At 42.5% G+C, this 17,909-nt stretch overlaps 1 long non-coding RNA gene across 9 annotated transcripts in view; it reads right to left on the bottom strand.

The window, feature by feature from the left end:
- The window catches only part of LOC111751048 (uncharacterized), a 124,343-nt gene that overhangs the window by 60,276 nt on the left and 46,158 nt on the right, over positions 1 to 17,909 (bottom strand). For 8 of the 9 annotated variants that reach the window (XR_010322139.1, XR_002786117.2, XR_010322141.1 and 5 more), the window contains one exon: positions 3,487 to 3,592. The exons of the other annotated variant lie outside the window; for it this stretch is intronic. This is a non-coding gene — a long non-coding RNA (uncharacterized LOC111751048). The remainder of the gene's footprint in view (positions 1 to 3,486; positions 3,593 to 17,909) is intronic. 9 annotated transcript variants of the gene reach the window in all.

The following is a 17,909-nucleotide window of genomic DNA, read 5'->3' as shown; positions in this document are numbered from 1 at the left end:
GAGGTGGATTCTTAGGTCAGGTTTCTAGAGGCACATTTGAGATGGGATGCAGTGCAGATGATTAGCTAGGGCAGCTCTCAGGAGAGAAGAGGTCAGGGAAGCTGGAGAGGGCAGAGGAAGGAGCTCACCAAGATGTGCAGTCAGCCGGAGTCTGGTTCAGCCTGATCCCACGGGCAGCTCAGGAACCGGAGTGACACCACAGAATAGGTCCTGCTTTGAGGCCAGGCTGCCCATCTTTTGAAGCCTCATTACAATTAGCCAAGGGCAGTGGGCCATGCGTGAGGAAGGAGTTATCCTTCTGAGCGAGGCAGCTCTTATTGGTTTGGCCAAAGGCAATTCTCAGGGAAGGGGGCAGCTGTGAGCTGTTGGCATCCGACATTCCTAGCAGCTGGGGAGCGGGAACACCAGCTCAGTCAACACTCCTGCCAGTTGGGGAGTGGGCACAAATATCGGCTACTACTGGGTGCTCAGGAAAGCACTAATAGGACCCATCTGCCCGTTTCCCTACCATTATAACCATTATAATATTATGCTTTCATTGTTGTTGTTGTGTGCCATCAAATCAATTTTCAACTCATAGCGACTCCATGTGACAGAACTGCCCCATAGGGTTTCCTAGGCTTTAATCTTTATGGGAGCAGATCCCCAGATCTTTCACCCACAGAGCCGTTGGGTGGGTTCTAACTGCTGGTTAGCAGTCGAGCACGTAACTGTAATGGCATCTAATAGTTCCTCATTTGCTTTCTAGATTAAATTCTACCCCCAGTTTATATCTCCAGGCTTATGTCCCAAGACTCATAACAACAATGAGTTGCTGTTGTTTGATTCCAACTCATGGCGATCCCGTGTGTGTCAGAGTAGAATTGTGAGGACAACCACACTATACTGGGAATTGCGGGCTAACCAAGTTGACACATATTTTGGGGGGACACAATTCAATTCATGACAGCTGGGATAGGGAAAAATACAGGTTTGGAATCAGAAGACATGGCTTCAAACGCAGGCTCTGTTGCTCTCCTTGGGCACATGGCTGAACAAAGCTGGCAGAGACTCGCAACTGCTCATCTAACCCATTTCCTTTTCTTCCTGGGAAAGAGCTAGACCACTTTTTCTTAGCCTTTAATGTGCACGCAACTAACCTGGGGCTCAACAAGAAAGGGGGAGACCAGCAGAAAATATGCACACTACACACACACATGCATCAGGTAACATAATGGGGGAAACACTGGGATAGAAACATGCCCACAGTAGAAAGGAGAAGACCTAAACCCAGCCAGACAGGGGTAAGGATGGGAGAAAGAAAAAGTGCCCCAGAAAATGATACTCCAGAGCTGAGTCTTAAGGATGAGGAGGAGGTGGCCAAGTAAAGATGAGAAAAGGGAAAAAGAGCATTACAGGAGGTAGGTTCATCACATGCAAAGGCAAGGGGGTGAGAGGCTACACAGGGGCATTTTGGGAACTGCTAGTGGTTTCTGGAGTGGCTGAGAATGGCTAGAGATTGTCTTAGTTTGCTATGGCTGTCACAAAAAATATGTATCATAAAAAGAATACTTCAATGTGGGTGACCTCAGAGTTAAAGAAATTTATTTTCTGCAGTTCGGGAGGCTAGAAGTCTGAATTGAAAGGGTGATTCTAGGGAAGGACCTTCTTTGTCTATTTCAGCTTCTAGCAGCTCCTAGCAATCCTAGGCATCCCTGGGCTTGCAGATTCATCTGTCTCCATGGTCACATAGTGTGTGTATCTGTGTCTATTCTCCTTTTTTATAAGACAGCTCTCAGAAGTGATCAGGTTTAGGGCCCACCGTACTGCGATAATGCCCTCATTAATAAAACAAAAGAAACCCCCTCTTCCCAGGATCACATGCACAGGTACGGGGGTTAGGATATCAACAAAACTTTCTGAGGGGACACTGTTCAAGCTATAACAATGGTGGAGTGAGGGGGCTACTGTCAAGTGCCAAGAGCCAAGGTTGGTGAAGTGAAAAGAGAGCAGATCCAAAAGATATTCAAATTACTTACCAAGGGTTAGTGACACCATTGAGGAATCTCAAGGTGAATAACGTTGTTAGCCTGACTTTCAGAAAGATCCCTCTAGCTGCCCTTGGGAAGACTGGACCAGGGGGAGTAAGTTAGGGGCTACTAAGTTTATTTTCAGTTTCTAAGTACCAACGAGCCTTACTGCCTGAGACTTCGTAACAGAAGACTGCATCTAGGATTCAGATTATGTACACTGGGCATTTTCAGAGTCAGGGAATCACAGTGCCATGCAGCCACAAAGTTCCCTGGGACACCAAGTGAGCCCCTTGGGGAAGGCTTGGGAATGTGGAGTAGGAAAGAAAGGAGACTAAGAACTGAATGGAGGTGTGCTGAGACAGATTTACCCCTGTATTATTCCCCTGGGATCACCCTTGATCCATATTTCCTGGAGCTACCAGCCATGATGCCACACTTCCTTTCCCCACTCACGGAAGCCAAACTGCCTGCAACGGAGAGTGATTTTCACAGATAACCATGAGCTCACTCTAATGAAGTCAATCACTCAAAAGCCTTGATGCCTTCCTTCCCCATTGCTAGGAGTAGATTACAGGCTTTATGTCAGATAGTGTCAGGTTCCAGTTCTGACTCCCTCAGGTATAAACTGTGTGGCCTTGAGGAAATTACTTAACCTCTCTGAACCTCAGTTTTCCCATCTGCTGAATGGGTATGATAATAAAACTCTAACCATAAGGGTCTGTTCTTAGGATTAGATCCAATTATGCAAGGCAAATGCATGGTTGCGTGACTGGCACATGCTAAATACTCAATATGTGATAACTGCCTTATTATTTTATAATTGATTTTATTATTTATTTTATTTTTATTGTTAGCACCATGTCTTGTGGCTGATGGGAACACACCAATGTGTAAGAACACTATGGTTGAGAATTAGCGTATTAAAGGGAAACTATTTTGTATTTTTATTTTGTATACATGACCCCTAACTGGCTTACCTTTTTCCTTGAAAGTCATCACACTGTGTTTCTTTTAATACTTACTGTACTTCAAACTTTGTCTTGTTAGCCCCCCTTCCCCCTCTGCTCCCAATCAGCAAGACTTTAGGAACTTGGATGTTCATAGGGTCAAAGCCAAAACTCAGTTTGTATTTCCTATTACTGGCCTGTCGCTAACAAGATCTGCTGGGTGGAAGTGTCAGAAGGGCAGAAGGGGCTTCTTTGTCAGTGGCAAGTCAAAAAGAGCCAGGTGCCATTGAGTTGACTTTAACTCATGGCAACCCTGTGTGTGGGGCAAACCTGTGGTCCATAGGGTTTTCAATGACCAATTTTTCAGAAGTAGATCATCAGGCCTTTCTCCAAGGCACCTCTGAGTGGATTCGAACTATCAACCTTTTAGTTAGCCGAGTGAAGGGCAAATGGGACTATAACAGCATCTTTCTCATCATTTCTAAGGGAAGAATTCAGTCCTCTAACTATCTTCCTGTACCACACACCTGGGCTCCATGTGGTCTGTAGTCTGTTTCTCCAAGAAGTTGAGCTCTTCACTGTCTCTGGGGGCAGAAACGCCTTCAGTAAGGCCCCTTCCAATGGTATCCCCACCTGAGAAATGAGAATACTGGCCATTCATCTCTCCAAGGATTTAATTAGCTCTGTTCTTGGAAGGTCCTTCCAAGATGAAAACAGCATGAGATTCCACTGTCTAATCCAAGCAACTGTCATCTCCGGCCTGGATGAGGCGAGAGCTGTCTAACTGGTCCCCAGGACCCCATTCTGCTCCCCTCCAGCACATTCTTTCTACAGCAGAGGGATCTCCTTAAAACTGCAATCTGATCCTATTACTTACTGTTCAAAATCTCAATAGCTTTCAATGTCTCCAAGACTCAGACCCTTACCTTTGCACCAGGCCCCTATTTCTGGCCCCTCCTGATCGGCCTAGCCTCATCTGGCCCCTTCCCCTCTCTGTGTGTTCCAGCCACACTGACGCTCATGCAGTTCTTTGACTGTGTGGACCCACCCGCCCACCTTTGCACTTGCTGACATCTCTGGGGGAGCGTGTTCCCCTTTCCCCCTCTTCTACCCCCACTCATCCTTCAGCTCTCACTTCTAAGGTCACTTCCTCAGAGAGCCTTTATTCACAAATAGCTCCTAAGATCTCAGCACTCTCATTTTTCTCCCCCATAGGCCATTACCGGAGTCCCTAGGTGGTGCAAACAATTATCATACTCAACTGCTAACCAAAAGGTTGGTGGTTTCAGTCCACCCAGAGGCACCTAAGAAGAAATGCCTTCAAAAAAAATCAGCCATTGAAAACCCTGTGGAGCACAGTTCTGCTCTAAGACACATGGGGCTGCTATGAGTCAGAATCGACGTGATGGCAACTTGGTTTTTTTTTTTTCTTTCTTTCTTTTTAATTTTTACTTTTATTGTGCTTTAAGTGAAAGTTCACAAATCAAGTCAGTCTCTCATATAAAAATTTATATACGCCTTGCTGTGTACTCCTAGTTGCTCTCCCCCTGAAGAAACAGCACACTCCTCCTCTCCATCCTGTACTCCCCGTGTCCATTTAGCCAGCTTCTGTCCTCCTCTGCCTTCTCATCTCCCCTCCATACGGGAGCTGCCCACATAGTCTCATGTGTCTACTTGAGCCAAGAAGGTAACTCCTCACCAGTATCATTTTGTGTCTTATAGTCCAGTCCAATCCCTGTCTGAAGAGTTGGCTAACAGGTCTGGGGACCATGACCTCTGGGGTCCTTCGAGACTCAGTCAGACCATTGAGTCTGGTCTTTTTACAAGGATTTGAGGTCTGCATCCCACTGCCCTCCTGCTCCATCAGGAATTCTCTGTTGTATTCCCTGTCAGTACAATCATCGGTTGTTGTCAGGCACCATCTAGTTATTCTGGTCTCCGGTTGATGTAGTCTCTGATTTATGTGGCCCTTTATGTCTCTTGGCCTCATAATTACCTTGTGTCTTTGGTGTTCTTCATTCTCCTTTGCTCCAGGTAGGTTGAGAACAATCGATGCATCTTAGATGACCGCTTGCTAGCATTTAAGACCCAGACGCCACTCTCCAAAGGTGGATGCAGAGTGTTTTCTTGATAAATTTTATTACACCAATTGACCTAGATGTCCCCTGAAACTGTGGTCCCTAGACCCATGCCACTGCTACTCTGGCCTTTGAAGCATTCAGTTTATTCAGGAAACTTCTTTGCTTTTGGTTCAGTCCAGTTGTGCTGACATTTGCTATACTGTGTGGTATCTTTCACTTCACCTAAAATAGTTCTTCTCTGCTGTCTAATTAGTGAATACCCCTCTCCCTCCCTCCCTCCCTCCCCCCCTTGTAACCATCAAAGAATATTTTCTTCTGTTCTCTTATAATAATGGTCTCATGCAATATTTGCCCTTTTGTAGCTGACTAATTTCACTCAACATAATGTCTTCCAGATTCCTCCATGTTATGTTTCAAGGATTCATCGTTGTTCCTTATTGATGTATAGTGTTCCATTGTGTGAATATACCATAATTTATTTATCCATTCATCCATTGATTGGCACCTTGCTTGCTTCCATCTTTTAGCAATTGTAAACAGTGCTGCAATGAACATGGATATGTGTATATCTGTTCATGTAAAGGCTCTTATTTCTCTAGGATATATTCCAAGGAGTGGGATTGCTAGATCGTATGGTACTTCTGTTTCTTTCTAAGGAAGCACCAAATCAATTTCCAAAGTTGTTGTACCATTTTACATTCCCACCAGCAGTGTATAAGTGTTCCAATCTCTCCACAACCTCTCCAACACTTATTATTTTGTGTTTTTTGGATTAATGCCAGCTTTGTTGGAGTGTAATGGTATCTCATCTTAGTTTTGCTTTACATTCCTCTAATGGCTAATGATCGTGAACATTTCCTCATGTATTTGTTAGCTGCCTGAATGTCTTCTTTGGTGAAGTGCCTGTTCATATCCTTTGGCCATTTTTTAATTGGGTTATTTATCTTTTTGTTGTTGAGCTTTTGCAGTATCATGAGGATTTTAGAGATCAGGCGCTGATCAGAAATGCCATAGCTAAAAACTTTTTCCCAGTCTGTAGGTAATCTTCTTCCTCTTTTGGTGAAGTCTTTGAATGAGCATAGGTGTTTGATTTTTAGGAGTTATCTAGTTTCTCTTCTGGTGTTTGTACATTGTTAGCAATGTTTTATATACTGTTTATGCCATGCATTAGGGCTCCTAATGTTGTCTCTATTTTTTCTTCCAAGAACTTTATCGTTTTAGATTTTATATTTAGGTCTTTGATCCATTTGAGTTCATTTTTGCATATGGTGTGAGGTATGGGTCTTGCTTCACTTTCTTGCAGATGGATATCCAGTTATGCCAGCCCCATTTTTTAAAGAGATTGTTTTTTCCCCAGTTAACGGACTTTGGGCCTTTGTCAAATATCAGCTGCTCATATGTGGATGGATTTATGTCTGGTTTCTCAATTCTGTTCCATTGGTCTATGTATCTGTTGTAGTACCAGTACCAGGCTGTTTTGACTACTGTGGTGGTATAATATGTTTTAAAACCAGGTGCAACTCAGTTTTTTATTTGGTAAGTGTCATGGATTGAATTGTGTCCCCCCAAAATGTGTGTCAATTTGGATAGGCTGTGATTCCCAGAATTGTGTGGCTGTCCTCCATTTTGTGATCTGAAGTGATTATCCAATGTGTTGTAAATCCTAACCTCTATGATGTTAAGCAGGCAGGATTAGAGGCAGTTATGTTAGTGAGGTAGGACACAATCTACAGGCTTTTTTGAGATATAAAGGAGATAAGTGAGCAGAGAGGAGAAGGACCTCATTACCACCAGAAAAAAGTAGAGCTAGTCATTTGGACCCAATGTTCCTGTGCTGAGAGGACCTAGACCAGGGAAGATTGATGACTGGGACCTTCCTCCAGAGCTGACAGAGAAAAAGCCTTCCCCCGGAGCTGGTGCCTTGAATTCAGACTTCTGGCCTCCTAAACTGTAAGAGAATGAGTTTCTGTTTGTTGAAACCATCCACTTATAGTATTTCTGTTATAGCAACACTAGATAACTAAAACATTAGGCCTTATCGCTGCCTTCCTGACTAGACCATCAGCTCCAGGGACTGTGCTTTCTTTACCTCTTTTTCTCTAGTGCCTACTTCAGGGGCTGGGTGATACCTAATAGAAAATCTATCTATCTATATATATCTAAATAGCCTTCTTTTATGACTATTGGGGGTGTCAGGTGAGGAGCTCTGCTTTTACAAAGAGAAATCGAGTGGGAAAATGAGTTACTTCATTCATTTAATTGTTGTAGATTGAATTATCTAAATGGAGGATGCTGATCTGTTTATTCCTTTAAAATAGTATGCTGTTAGGAGTTAATTTCCTTAACCTTAATGTCCCCTTCACATTCATCAAACTCCTTCTGCCCATCACTTTTTACCCATGAGGTCTCAGATCTCTTTGAAGATGGTTATGTCACAAAGAGGAATCTTAGTTGAAATTAAATGGAATGGGGGCAAATGGGAAAATAATTTTCTGTTTCACCTGATTACCATTATAAACCTCTCTTGGTTCTGGAAGTGAGGAAAGGGGAGAGAAGAGGAGAAGGCACTCTTAAACATGTTACTTAAAGTATCACAGTCCATGTTAAGTTTGGAAATGGAGGGTTTAGAAACTTGTAGGACAATTTACATTTGCCATGACATCCCAGGACATGACCAGTGGACCTGTCTCATTGAACAAGGTATAGACCAATTTGGGTGCTGTTGAACTTGCATGGTGAGTCATACACAGCGGGACTAGGTATTTTTCTTCAGTATTTTAGAAATTAAAAAAAACTGGTCCTTCACCATGGATAGTTTGGGAACCACATATAAAATATTGTATGGTCCTAGTCGTGTTGTAAGGAAAAGGCAAGTATTCAAGAAATATCTCTAACTAAGAAACATTTTGAAGCCAGAAGGGCAAAGCGGGGCAGGAGAATGGTCACTGCAGGTTGTGGAAAATCAAGGAAAAGATTCTTGGACATGAATCTTGAGATGGGTCTTGAATGAAATTTTTGGTAAATATTCAGGGACATGAAGCATTTCAGGAAAGAAGAAGTATATAACGTAAGGCATAGAGACTGGAAAAAGCAGAGTATCTTAGTTTCCTAGTGCTGTTATAACAGAAATATCACAATTGGGTGACTTTAAAGAACAGAAATTTATTTTCTCACAGTCCAAATCAGTTTCTCGGCTGTGTCAATTCCCTCCTTGTATACAGTCTTGGCTTCTTGGCTTGTAGACCATCCTCACACACCATCTCTCTCCCCATACCCTCACTCCCCCTGTTTGTGCATGTATTTTTGTCTATTCTGGTCTTTTAACAACTCAGAAGTGATTAGGTTTAGGATTCACTTTTCAAAGGTATGGCCTCATTTTTTTGTGTGTGTTTTTTTGGATCTCAACTGAGTGATTGATTATATTACATTAGATTACCTTATGGAAGGTAATTACATTACCTTATATTACACTACAAAAGGTAACCTGCTCTACCCAAAGTCAACTGATCTAATCACACGTAACTATTCCATGACAGCAACTAGACTCGTGTTTGGGCAAACAACTGGGAACCAAAGGGTAGCCAAGTTGGCACATAAAACTAACCATCACACAGTGAAGGCCATCATCATAGTGACAGTTGATTCAAGCTGAATGGATGCTATAAGTAGAGGGCAAGTTTGAGAAGTGACAGAATATTGGCATGGTCTTAAAGTATCTACTTCCAGGTTCTTATTAATAACAAAGGAAAAAAGAGTAATCTTACAGTGGAAAACCTGGCAGACACCTTAAATAAGCGGTCAAAGTCAACATTAAGAGCCATAAGACAAATCAGCATCATGTGCCTCCTGACACGATGCACCAGGAAGAACACAGCATCACTTTTGTGTTATTTCTGCCAAAAATGTATGTTGTTATTGTTGTTAGGTTACGTCAAGTCAGTGCCATCTCATGGCGACCTTAGGTACAACAGAACCAAACTCTGTCCAGTTCTGTGCTATCCTCAAAATTGTTGACATGTTCCAGCCCATTGTTGCAGCCACTGTGTCAATCCATCTCATTGAGGGTCATCCTCATTTTGCTGACCCTCTACTTTACCAAACACAATGTCTTCTCCAGGGACTGGTCCCTTCTGATAATATGTCCAAAGTACGTGTTATCAGGTAACCATAATTCTTAGCCAACTCTATAATTCAAAGGCATCAGTTCTTCTTTGGTATTCCTTATTTGTTGTCTAGCTTTTGCATGCGTATAAGGTGATTGAAAATATTATGGCTTGGGTCAGGCAACCCTTAGTCCTCAAAGTGACGTCTTTACTTTTTAATACTTTAAAGAGCTCTTTGCAGCAGATTAGCCCAATGCAATGAATTATTTGATTTCTTGACTGCCGCTTCCATGGCTGTTGATTGTGGGTCCAAGTAAAATGAAATCCTTGACTTCAATCTTTTCTCTGTTTATCATGATGTTGCTTATTGGTCCAGCTGTGAGGACTTTTGGAAACCCTGGTGGCGTAGTGGTTAAGTGCTACAGCTGCTAACCAAGAGGTCGGCAGTTCAAATCCACCAGGCGTTCCTTGGAAACTCTATGGGGCAGTTCTACTCTGTCCTATAGGGTCATTATGAGTTGGAACCGACTCAACGGCAGTGGGTTTGGTTTTTTGGTTTTGGTGAGGACTTTTGTTTTCTTTACGTTGAGGTGTAATCAGTACCGAAAGCTGTAATCTTTGATCTTCATCAGTAAATGCTACAAGTCCTTGTCGCTTTCAGCAAGCAATTGTGTCATCTGCATATCGCAGGCTGTCAATGAGTTTTCCTCCAATCTTGATGCCACAGTCTTCTTCACATAGTTCAACCTCTTGGATTATTTGCCAAACATACAAATTGAATAAGTATGGTGAAAAGATACAACGCTGACACACACCTTTCCTAATTTTAAACCATGCAGTATGCCCTCGTTCTGTTCGAATGACTATGTACAGCTTCCACGTGAGCACAATTAAGTGTTCTGGAATTCCCATTCTTCAAAATGCTATCCATAATTTGTTATGATCCACATAGTCAAATGCCTTTGCATAGTCAATAAAACAAATAAACATCTTTCTGGTATTCTCTGCTTTCAGCCAAGATTCATCTGATATCAGCGACGATATCCCTCGTTCCACATCCACTCCTGAATCTGGCTTGAATTTCTGGCAGTTCCCTGTTGACGTACTGCTGCAACCCCAAAAATGTATAGCCAGAGTCTAATCATGAGGCAATATCAGGCAACCCTAATTAAAAAATATTCTGTGAAATAACTGGCTTGTATTCTTCAAAGTCACTGTCATGAAAGACAAAGACTAAGGAACTCTTGCAGGTCAAAGGAGAGGAAGAAACATAAGAACTGAATGCAAATGCATGATCTGGGACTTTCTTTTGGTTTAAAGGACATTATTGGGACAAATGGTAAAATTTGAATAAGGCCTTTTAATTGACAATGATGTGTTGTTGTTGTTAGGTGCCTTCGAGTTGGCTCCGACTCATAGTGACCCTATGCACAACAGGACGAAACACTGCCCGGTCCTGAGCCATCCTTACAATCGTTGTTATGCTTGAGCTCATTGTTGCAGCCACTGTGTTAATCCACCTCGTTGAGGGTCTTCCTCTTTTCCGCTGACCCTGTACTCTACCAAGCATGATGTCCTTCTCCAAGGACTGATCCCTCCTGACAACATGTCCAAAGGTATGTAAGATGCAGTCTCCTAGATTCATACTTCGTACATTCTAGGTTCCAATTATTAATGGATGTTTGCAGCTGTTTCTTTTCATTTTGAGTCATACCACTTCAGCAAATGAAGGTCCTGAAAGCTTTACTCCATCCATGTCATTAAGATCGACTCCACTTTGAGGAGGCAGCTCTTCCCCAGTCAGCTTTTGAGTGCCTTCCAACCTGCGGGGCTCATCTTCCAGCACTATATCAGACAATGTTCTGCTGCTATTCATAAGGTTTTCACTGGCTAATGCTTTTCAGAAGTGGACTGAGGGGTCCTTCTTCCTAGTCTGTCTTAGTCTGGAAGCTCAGCTGAAATCTGTTCTCCCTGGGTGACCCTGCTGGTATCTGAATACCGGTGGCATAGCTTCCAGCATCACAGCAACACACAAGCCCCCACAGTATGACAAACTGACAGACAAATGGGGGACAATGGTGTATCAATGTTAATTTTCTGAATTTGATCATTATACTCTGGTTAATAAAGAGAATGTTTTTGCTTTTATTAAATACCTACTGAAATATTTAAAGGGGCATCATGTCTTAAACTGTTTGGAAAAAAATGTAATGAGGACATAAATAGATCTGTCTTAGAATAAGTACCGTCAAAATGCTCCTTGAAGTAAGAATGGCAAGACTTTGACTTGCTTACATTGGACATGTTATCAAGAGGGACCAGCCTCTGGAGAAGGACATCTGCTTGGTAGAGGAAGATCTCTCAAACATATCTAGTATTGTGAGGATCACATAGGACCAAGCAATATTTCATTCTGTTATGCATGGGTCATTGAGTCAGAACCAACTTGATGGTACATAACAACAGCATAGATAATATAGAGATAGAGATAGAGATAACAAAACTTATTGCCATGAAGTCTACCCTGACCCATTGCGACCCTATATGTTTCAGACTAGAACTACGTTTCAGAAGCAGGTTGCCAGGTTTTTCTTTCAAGGCATCTGTAGGTGGCTCTTGGCTAACAAATAGCCAGGCACTAAACCATTTGTGCCACCCAGGGACACCTTGGAGATAGAGAATAAAGCAAAGTAGTAAAATGTTAACATTTGGGAAATCTGGGTGAAAGATACATATAAATTCTTTGTATTTTTCTTGAAACTTTTCTGTGAGTCTGAAATCGTATCAAAATAAAAAGTTGAAAGAAAGAGAGCCATTAGGCTCTAGTCCTGCTTGGCCCTGAATGAGCTGTGTGACTTTGGTGAAATTTCTCCACCTTCCTAAATTTCTTCTGCCTGCTCCAGTTCTCCCAGTTGGATGCCTCATGACTTGGTCTCTCTCATTTCAGATCCTTCCAGTTAATTTCTGAACTTGTACCTCGTCTCCTCATCCAGAGTCTAGTATTTCTTCTAGACTGCACCCTGACAGCTGATCTTTTGGCTTAAATCCTGTGAGATGTGGGTCAGCACAGCAAAGCTCCAGGACTTGCTCACTTTGCCAACCCCTGCTTATGCCCTGGAAAGATAAAGATCACTAACTTTTACTGCCTGCTCTGGGCCATAGGGTTGTGATGAGTCAGAATCGACTTGACAGGAATGGGTTTGGTTTTGGTTTATAGGCCAGGCACTGTGTTCTGTCATCTCAGTAATAGGTGGCTTACCTCAAGTCACCTATATCCAGAGCATCTTATGTTTGTAAGCCATTGTAGACTAGTCTCACTATCATCTCCACACTAAATTCAATGACTCCAATTTCCTACTTCCCTGGCCAAAAGAAGGCCGATATTTAATGAGTTGCTGTCTTAGTTCCCTAGTGCCGCCATAACACAAATACCACAAGTGGGTGGCTTTAGAGAACAGAAATTTATTTTCTCACAGTTCGGAAGGCCAGAGTCCAAAGTCAGGGTGTGACTCTAGTGAGAGGCCCTTTCTTGTCTATTTCTAGAAGCTTCTGGTAGTTGCCAGCAATCTTCATCTGTAGCCCCTGGTGTTCTTTGGTTCCTTGGCATTTCTTGGCTTGTAGACAATCTTCACATGACATTTGTCTTCCCCTTATGTGTCTATCCTAGTGTTTTTATAACTCAGAATTGATTAGGTTTAGGATTCATTCTACACTACTATGATCTCATTAACATAATGAAAGAAAATTCCTATTTCCAAACAGGATTATATCTACAGGTACAAGGGCTGGAATTGAACACATATTTTGGGGGGACACAATTCAATCCATAAGAGTTGCCTTCCCCCTATTTTTTCTGGGAAAACTCAGGGCTGCTTAGACATATCCATGGACCCTACCTAGGTGTCCAATCACATCTGTGACCCACAGAGGTAGGATTTTTGGCCTCAGGTCCTGACATTTCCATGGAGAGGCCACACTAAGCTAGTGATCCTCCCTCTATGGCCATCGCTTAGTTATCATTAGAGCTGAAAATCCCTGTATGTCAGCATCAGAGATGTATGTCATTCCTGAAATAAAGAAAAGAGTGCTCTTTTTACATAGCATTCAGTTTCCATGGAAGTTAGGGGGTCCCACAATCATCTGATTAGACTGTAAAGTGCTGTGAAGTTTATGACAAAGCTTTTTAAACTGACGAGCTCTAGTGCCAGCCACGATACAGTACTTGGGTCCCTACCTCCTCTCCAACACCCAGGCCTGGCTGTGGGACATGTGTTTCCATACCATACTACTTTCCTTAGGGTGAGTCCTTTCCTAGAAGCCCTTGTTGACCCTCTCTACAAGCTGAATATTTGTATATGTCTGAGATAGAGATCATGGGTATAAGTGGAGATGTCAAGGGTGCTGTCTACGGTCACCTACTGGGAGCACCTGGAGGCCAGCCCCTGCCCCATAAAGATACCCTATTTACATCTGGGAGCCCCTGGGTGGTGCAGTTAAGCATGCTGCTACTAACCAAAAGGTTGATGGTTCAAACCCATCCAGATGCGCCATGGAAGAAAGGCCCAGAAATCTGCTTCTGAAAACTCACAGCCGTGAGAACCCTCTGCAGTGAGGTTCTACTCTGCACACATAGGGTCGCCATGAGTCAGAATCAACTCAATGGCAACTGGCTTTTGGTTTTGGTATTTATATCTGTGGCTCAGAAATGTTACTCAGGGTCTTGCAAGTTATAAGTGGTGGGGCCAAGATTTGAACGCAGGTCTATGGGATTCTTTCCAGTCTACCGCCTGTCTTATCTTCAAAGTGAAGCACAGCAAAAACATGGTAAATGGATGCCTTCCTACTCAAGAGATTGTTAGTTAAATGAAGCTTTCCTACCAGCCTGAGATTCCAGAAATATTGTGGGCAATTTGTCAAGATGCTGCCGTTCCTGATATCGTCTTTGGAGTATCCAGGTCACTACTTTTCCTTCTTCCTGGCATTATTTTCCTCACAAGCACTTGATTTACCCAAAAGAAGATAACATCAGGGTTGGTCCCTTTTTATATAGTTCTGGAAAATGCTTGGGGGAGGTGAGAGGAAAGGTTGAAACGACTGGCAATGTGGTTTTATAGAAAGAGCGTGGGCATCAGAATGAGACAGGGCTGCGTTCAAATTTGGGTTTGTTACTTACTATTTGAGTAAATGTTCAGAGGTTCAAGGCCCTCATCTGTAAAAGGGGGATAATAGCACTGAACTGTGGGGGTTAAATGTAAAAAAAAAAAAAAACTTATTTAAAATCATCAGTCCTGAAGAGGGCCTCAATGAACCTTAGTTCTTTGCCTTGGCTGACCTTTTGTGGATTGTATGAGCATTTTAGCTCGGTTTTTCTGTTCATTCCTCTTATGGGCAACCCTAAAGTCAGCTCAGCAGCAGACCTTGTTTCCATGGAGATGTATTTAAGGTAAACAAACTTGAAAAGGGGAAGCACAGCCGCCCATCCCCTGTGCCCACTCACAACCAAGGCACAGCCTCAGCAGAAATGTTTCCAAAGAAATGTTTCACAAAGCTTTTGGGGAAGGTACCAAGTGCTCATTCAAAGTCTTTGTGCTTTTTCATCGTACGGCTCTTGAAATGAACAATAATTCGAAACAGATAATAATGAACTTCCCACAGCAATGGATGAAAAGTGGAATTACTGAGCTCACCATTGTCTAATATAATTAGGCTGACATGACGCTGAATCCAAATGGATGGCTTCTCTCTCTCTGTCTCCTGCATGTGCACATTTATTTAAAGAAGGACTTTAAATGGACAGGACACTACAAGATTTCTGGGCCCCACATGGCTTCAGTTCTAATCCAAACAGCTTTACTTTCTTCTGAAATGCTGATTTTCCTTTCTTTCTTTCTTTTTTTTTTTTTTTTTTGGCCTCCTTATTTTCTAAGTTTCAAAGGAGGATTGCTTCCTTGAGTGCGCACAGAAACATAAGCACATAAATCACATGTTGAATTTGCTTAACAGGGAGGAATAATCCCAATGTCACTTTCTACTGAACAATGCCTTCTTAGGGAAAAATGATGCAAATCCTTTAGAAGCCCAAAATGCATCCAATCAAATCACTTCTTAAAAATTCCACAGCACAATTTCTTTGTCTTAGTTTATTAAACATAACAACTAAAAAAAAAAAAAACCCTGTTGCCATCAAGCTGACTCTGACTCGTAGCAGTCCTATAGGTCACAGTAGAACCGCCCCATAGGGTTTCCAAGGAGCAGCTGCCAGATTCCTACAGTCGACCTTTCGGTTAGCAACTATAGCTCTTGACCACTGTCCACTGTGCCACCAGTGCTCCTAGCAATTAGATAATAGATAGTCCTTAATTAGACCAAACTTTAGCTCTCTCTTCAATCATGACAGAAAGCAGACTGGCTATTCTTTTTATTAGGATGTCAACATTCATTTCCACTAATAGGGTGGTTCCCTCTACTCCCAGTCCAGCACAAGGGCCAACTTTTGAGGAGTGAAAAATCAACTCATTATTCTACCCAGGACATCTGTCTTCAAGATGTCACACCAAAAATGACATGGCAGAAACATAGGCAACAGCTCATAAAATTATGGCTAACAGCCTTGCTATTGCCCTCAATTACATAAAAGAAAGAGAAAGAGCATCTAACAAAGCCTTTACTAGTTGCTGGTATGTGTCTTGGGCTTTCCAAAGGCTCTAACAGAAGAAGAATTGACTTGGCCCAAGTTTTCAAACCACAGGCAGAAGATTCTGTATTACCAAAAACATACAGAGTGGTGGGCAGAAAGATTAGCAGAACAAATTTCTCAAAACCGGGAACCTGTAGATGATCCTCGGGGAACAAGTTAATGCCACCACCCTCAAGGTAGGGTCTGAGCCTTAGTTAGTGGGATATAAGGAGCTACAGTCACTGTAGAGAGACGGCCCAGGGACTGGTTAGTAACATCATTAGCTCCATCCATCAACGTCAGATACAGAGCAGAGAATGAAGGGGCAGCTTGGCGTCCTTCCCTTTGAAATACAAATAAATCTGTTAGATGAGATGTTAGAAAGAGTCGAGCAGCCATAAAAGCATAGGCTTGCTGAACCTTGGAGCTGGAAAAGTCGTACAAGAGAGGAAACTGTAGCTGAAGGTGATGAAATGACTCGCCTGGGGTCACAGAGAAACCACCATCACCCTTCACCACTTGTGACTTGAATGGAAATAGTCTTTTTCTGACATGAAACAAAAAAAAAAAAAAAAATGAGTACGGTGTGTGTCAGCAAAAGTTATGCCATATGCAGCTAGCTCATTGCCCAACAAAGGAAATGTGGATTCACAGAACTAGCTTCCTACTTTAAAAGCTATTTTTCTCTGTAATTGGGTAAGACTCAGGGCAAACTCTGGTCAAACCTCACAAAGATAAAGGGAAGCTCCTTGTAGACAGATGTGCAAACTGTAGGCCCAGTTAAGGCCTGTCAACCACTTATCAATCAATATTGCTGGGGTATGCCCCCACGGTCTAGGCATTTTGAAAATATAGAAGATATATAAGATATGGTCGCTTCCCTCAAGAAAAATTTGTACAACTGCAGGAAGTCATCAGAGATGAAAAGCAAAGATCGGGTATTGATGGTTATCCCAACAGGAGTTCAAAGATGGGAGAAATCTTGGGATGTTGGACAAGTCAAGGATGGTTTGAGTGACCCAAGATTCATGGGGACCTTGAAGCTGGATTGAGTTGGGGGATAGGTGTAAGGGGAGAGACAAGTCAACAGGATGTCTAATCAGGAACAAAGTTTCTGAAGCAGGAGTTAATGTGTCCCCAGACAGTCTGGTGAAGAGACCCAACTAAGTGGCCCAGAAGGCGGGCTTAAGGAACACAATGGAAAACAACACTGAATCCATAGGGAAATGCCCAACAAATGACTCACCAAATCATTTGGTTGAAGCAACACAAAACAAAACATATGCTCCTAGACCCATTTCCCTGAAACGCTTGTCTCACTAATAGTTAAGAAAAATCACATTTTTAGATGTACATAAGCCAGAATTATGAGGCGTTGGTGGTTTGGTGGTGGAATTCTTGCCTTTCATGCAGGAGACCTGGGTTAAATTCTCGGTCAGTGACCCGCATTGCAGCCACCACTTGTCTATCAGCGGAGGTTCGCATGTTGCTATGATGCTGAATAGGTTTCAGCGGAGCTTCCAGACTAAAATGGACTAGGAAGAAAGGCCTGATGAATTACTTCTGAAACTCAGCCAACAAAAATGCCCATGGATTACAACAGACCAGTCCACAGTAGCTCGTGGGAATGGCAGAGGACCGGGCATGTTTCCTTCCATTGAGCATGGAATCACCACAAATTAGAGGCTGGTTCAAGGGTAGCTAATAACAACAATATACCAGAATCATCAAAATGTGATTAATCTGTTTTCGTAGTCACATCCCTGTACAAAATAAAACATTGATCTGAGTCGCATAAGGGATGGTTTCTCCCTCCTACCACAATTCCCCAAGTGGAAAATGACCAGATAGTTTTAGAAGCTATTTCTAGACCCACAAGCTGTAATTGAACAAACTAAGGTATTGCCAAAGCTATCAAATATCCAAGAAGCTCTCCAAATGCCTTTATATGCCTTTGAACATTCCTTGTCCTTGACCTTAAAGGCACTATTAAATTTATCATCTCCTTCCATCTGAAGGTCTGCCCCTGGCCTTCCTATTATTACCTCTGATTTCAACGGAAAGGGGTAAACTGAGGTGCCGAGGAATTA

This window comes from Loxodonta africana, chromosome 5, assembly GCF_030014295.1.
Source record: "Loxodonta africana isolate mLoxAfr1 chromosome 5, mLoxAfr1.hap2, whole genome shotgun sequence".
NCBI lineage: Eukaryota > Metazoa > Chordata > Mammalia > Proboscidea > Elephantidae > Loxodonta > Loxodonta africana.
This window is presented reverse-complemented; position numbering and strand designations above follow the sequence as displayed.